Source organism: Meleagris gallopavo, chromosome 1 (assembly GCF_000146605.3).
Source record: "Meleagris gallopavo isolate NT-WF06-2002-E0010 breed Aviagen turkey brand Nicholas breeding stock chromosome 1, Turkey_5.1, whole genome shotgun sequence".
Lineage (NCBI taxonomy): Eukaryota > Metazoa > Chordata > Aves > Galliformes > Phasianidae > Meleagris > Meleagris gallopavo.
The window spans coordinates 55,424,088-55,429,096 of record NC_015011.2 but is presented as its reverse complement, the minus strand read 5'-3'; the positions used below and the strand labels follow the sequence as shown (position 1 = coordinate 55,429,096).

General features: G+C 47.9%; 1 long non-coding RNA gene across 2 annotated transcripts; it reads left to right on the top strand.

Annotated features, from left to right (window-relative positions):
• Nucleotides 1-468: 468 nt before the first annotated feature.
• LOC109367893 lies at nt 469-1,597 on the top strand. Of its 2 annotated transcripts, none has more exons than XR_002115454.1 (2): nt 469-557; nt 990-1,597. It is a non-coding gene; the product is annotated as an uncharacterized LOC109367893 (long non-coding RNA). The 2 variants fall into 2 exon arrangements; XR_002115452.1 differs by having other exon boundaries at nt 470-557; nt 987-1,597.
• The last annotated feature ends 3,412 nt before the right edge of the window (nt 1,598-5,009 follow it).

Here is a 5,009-nt window from a genome sequence, read left to right as displayed (position 1 = left end):
AGTGCACTCTGCCACAGGAGCACATAACTTCAGTTGCTTTATTTTAACAGCTTGCTTTCATTACTTGGGCTTAAGAGACCTCTAATTAGCTGCCAGTCTTTTCTGCTGCTTCTTCCATTTGCCATATATGCAAGGATCTCTGTCCGTTCTCTGTCATCTCTCCTTCCTTTCCCCTTTTGTAATGTTTTCATTTTCATTCCCACTGCATGTCTGTGAGCACACCACCGCCAGCTTCCAAGAGGGGTAATGGTGGCAAGCAAGGACTGCAAAGTATGAGACATGCATCTTATTTTCACCCACTATGGGCATCTTGGAAACAAGATTTGCAAGCATGTGGGCTTAGGGTTACAGTTAGGGTTAGGGTTACAGTTAGGATTAGAGTTGCAGTTAGGGTCGGGGTTACAGGGTTAGAGAGAGGCCCCACTGCTCACCTGGAAGGAGTCTCCATTCATCTTGCAGTGCTGTGCATCCATGGTGAAGAGGAGACAATGCTCACACAGAGAGACTGCAGATAAAGCCTTCTGACCTTACCACGATGGCCAGAACTCTGTGCAAAGGTATTTAAAGTGGAGCAAGCAAGGCAAACCCATTCTCTTCTCCAACTCCCTCCCCTGGATTCTGTGCCAAAGGGGCGTTCTCACTCCACACCCCCCACCCACCCACCCTGTCCTGGCATATGGACTAGCCAGCCCCCCTGGGTCCCCATAAGAGCACTCCAGCATATTGTTTTTATCTGTGCCCGCTGGAGATGAGCAACATGCATTGAATTAGCAGCCCTCCTCCTCCTGATTCAGCCACCACTTTCATTCCTGCACATCTGTGCTCTTTCTCTGCCTCAGCCTTCCTGTGGCTGTGAGTGTTCAGCATCAGATGGGCTGCCCATCAGGGATCACTCCACATGATCAGAGATCAGATGTTCTCCAGGAGTCTCTCATTGCATTCCAGACATGGGGCATGGCACAGCAGCTGGGGTGTTTGTCTTTTAGCAGGGCATCCAAGAGGTCAGAGAGCAGGAGGCACAGCTCGTTACACCAGGCAACGAGATAACAGAGGCCAAACATAAAAGAAGCATGGGACAGGAGTGAGCCATGTAAATATTACACTGGAATATGTGTCTGGACATGGAAAAGTGAAGAAGATAAAGGAAAAAAATGGAGGATGCAAAAGAATTACAAAAGGTGTATGTGTCCTTGCATGAAATGTCAGCCATGGAGAACTGCAAGTAAGAAGGAATTTTAGCACAGAGTTGATATAAATCAGCCCAGACTTGGTTTGGAAAGAGTCACCGAAGGGAATCACAGAATCATAAAATTGTAGGGATTGGAAGGGACCTCTGGAGATCAATGAGCTCAACTCTCTGATAAAGCATGTGCCCTACAGCAGGTAGATGTCCAAATGGGTCTTCAATATCTGCACAGGAGTCTACCTCTCTGGGCAGCTTGTTCCAATGTTCTCGCACCCTCACAGGAAAGAAGTTCTTCCGTGTGTTGGTTATGGAGCTTCCTGTGTTCCAGGTTCTTCCCTTTGAGATAATAATTGAAAATTACAGATTGATACAAGATGACAGGTGGAATAAATGAACAAATCCAAACAACTGGTCAAGGTCTATTTTGCTATTTGGAAAGATGGAGTCCACACTAAGACAAGCTATGTCAAGGCAGGTAATCTTGCTACATTTTTGTGATGAACATAGAAGAGAGCTCCATTACTCTGTTCCATAGAACAGAAGAATCAGCTCTTCACGATTGCTTTAGACATGAGGGAATCCCTACTGTCTAGAATGAATTAAGAATGGTGAATTTTTGCAAAGATGTGATGTGAATTATTTGTAAATAAGAAATCCAATAACTATCAAATCTGATCAGCATCACAGTAGGGATCCACTTGCAGGTATCCTAGTCCAAGCCCATGTTCAGCACCATGACCAAAGACTCAGAAACCAGCCCACTGAAATCATAAAATCAAATAATTGTTTGAGTTGGAAAGGACCCTAAAAGGCCATCTAGTTCAATCCCTCTGCAATGAACAGGGACACCCACAGCTAGATCAGGGTGCTCAGAGCCCTTCCAGCCTGACTTTGAGTGTCTCCAGGGATGGGGCATCCACCACCTCTCTGGGCAACATATTCCAGTGCTTTGCCACCCTTATCCTTATAAGGAACGCTTTTTCCTTATACCCAATCTATGTTATCTGCTGTATGATGTGGACCTGCAGTAACTCATTGCTTTGGGTGTGAATATATCCATTTTTTTGAGTGTCCTTGTTTGTTCACTCTTTGGCAATATGCATGTGTAGAAAGTGGTAGGTAGAAAGTGACTAGAAGCCTGTGGTATAGGCTGACAGGTCCAAGTAGACAGCCAGATGTGATACACACAAATGCTAAGCACTGCTGACACTGAGTTAGCAGACTGGGACAAGGAGAGATGGTCCAGTAGTAGAAAGGGAGGTTAGCCTTCCTAATTGCCAGCAGCATCAAACCTTATGTTTTTGAACTGTTCAGTCAATGAGTTCACTACAGGAGGCAGCATTCTGTGTCTTATGTTTGTGCAACACCTGGCATGGCCTTGTTCATGACAGAGACATTGGAGGTCACCTTAAGGTGGTGAGATTAGGATGGCAATAGCATTGATTATAATATTCCACATATACGGTAGGACAGTTTCCATCAATTCATCTCCTTTGCTCCTTGCTTTTCCCACAGGCCATGACTCGCTATGTGGTATATTTTTCAACTAGATTTCTAAAAACTTAGATGTGTGTCTTAGAGCTGGCCAAAATGTCTGTGCCATCCACAGTCATAAACCACATCTTCTGTCATTTCTTTTTGCCTTCCTTTTTCTCTCTTTATTTCTTTCTCTTTTCACAAACCTTTGTTCATCCCCTTTTTTTCTCTGTGGATTTTTTGTCCATTTATTTTTCTTCCTTTCTCCCATCCTCCCTCTTTTCTTGTGTTTTAGACCTTCTGATCACTCTAACTTGACAGTAATTGCAAGGCAAAGTGAAACACTAAGTGTGCAAAGTACTGTGCATGCCAAATCTTTGCAATTTGCTGTTTTTGACTCCTACCATTCTCTCTTTTTTTCTGTTTATATTGCAAGTTTCTAATTTGTTATTACTAATCATAATAACCTCACCAGTGCATTGCCATCAGTTCTCTGTTTAATCAGTGAGAACCTCCACAAGTTGCCTGGTAGCACAAAGCACTGGGACTGCAGGAAGCAAAGCTTCTTGCCAGAAGGAATTCCCAAATTCTCTTGTTTTGGACCAAAGGTGCATGTTTGTGTGTGCATGCAGTCTGATATTTGCTCCACAGATCAAGCCAATGTCATTGCAGTATGAACACAAGATTGCATCAGTTCTGGTTACCTTGGACATTTCAGAATCCAAATTACTTGAGCTGCCTCTGAACCCCTGGTTCAGGGTACCAAACACAGGTCCTTTGCCCCACAGTGACACTGCTAGCCACGATTTGCCATTTTATTGCCTCCACCTAAACACCCCATGTATCCCTTCAAAATACCCCTGCTCCTGGCACAAACACACTACACACACAGTCTATTTATGGCCATGCTGCTTAGCTGAAAGAGCTCTTTGCAGAGAAAGTTGGCTCCTTTCACTGGCCAGCACAAAGCAAGTTCAAAGCACCATGGACTTTGGCTACTTTTCAAAGTGCTCTCTCCCCTCTCTGCCTTTAGTCAGTATTTGAGTGCAGTGACCTCCCTGAGCCGTGTGTTCCGTGTTTGGGCAGGGATGTCCCTTCCTGTGGGTGGATACCTGAATCCCTGGTTCGGGTGCCCTGCTCAATCTGAAGGAGCATCAAGCAGAGAGAAGCATTCCTAGAAGCTCCTGAACAAATCCCAAAGGAAGATTCAATGTGGATATATGCGACTAAGGCAGGGGGTCTCCTTTAGTGAGGGCCCCTCACTATAAGAAAACACTGAGGCTCTGGGTTGTATGCAGAGAAGGGCAAAAGAGATGTGAGGGGTCTGGAGCATGAGTGTGATGGGGAGCGGCTGAGGGAACTGGGGTTGTTCATTCTGGAGAAGAGGAGGCTCAGGGGAGACCTTATTGCTCTCTACAACTATCTGAAAGAGGTTGTGGGGAGGTGAGGGTTGGCCTCTTCTTCCAGGTAACAGTGATAGGATGTGAGGGAATGGCTTTAAGTTGCACCAGGGGAGGTTCAGGTTGGATATTAGGAAACATTTCCTCTCTGAAAGAGCGGTGCTGCAGTGGCATAGGATGCACAGGGAGGTGATGGAGTCACCATCCCTGGAGGTGTTCCAGAACCGTGTGGATGTGGCACTGAGGGACGTGGTCAGTGGGCATGGTGGGGATGGGCAGACAGTTGGACTTGATCTGGGAGGTCTTTTCCAGTCTTAATAATTTCATGATTCTATGGTTTATAGATGTTGTGCATGTATTTCGCAAGGTTCTCATGGTGCTTTAGACACCAACCGGATTTCCTCCCACCCAATGCTCACCAAACCTCCGGCCACATTTCTCTCTCCTGGCAGAGCCAGGCTCTCCTCCCACCCCTGTAGCCCACTGCTAAGTGCTTCGGACGGCATCCCGGTCCCCTTTCATGGGTGGCCGGGAGGTGGCACTGTGTCTCCATGGCAGCGGCCGCCGAAGACGGGCGTCAGGAAGCTGCAGTAGCCCCGTATCCCCGAGGAGGGTGCCGCCTCTCAGACGGCAGCAGTTACGGCCCGAACACCCTCCTACCACCTCGGAGGGGAGGCTCCGGAAAACAGCCATCCTCCGACCCCCCCCTTTCCTTTCTTTCCTCCATCCCCAATTTTGCTATCCAAAAAGTGGGGAGGCGGGGGCAGCGCGGCTGATTTATCCTCGGCCGTGATGGACGCGGGACGCGTGGCCGCACAATGGGGCACCGGCGGGCGAGGGGTTGCGAGGACGGGGCGGCAGCGCCCGGCGGGACCCACGGGGAGCGGCTGGGGGGGAACCGGGGACGGGGACAGGGTGGAACTGGGGAGGCTGTGGCCACTGCTGCT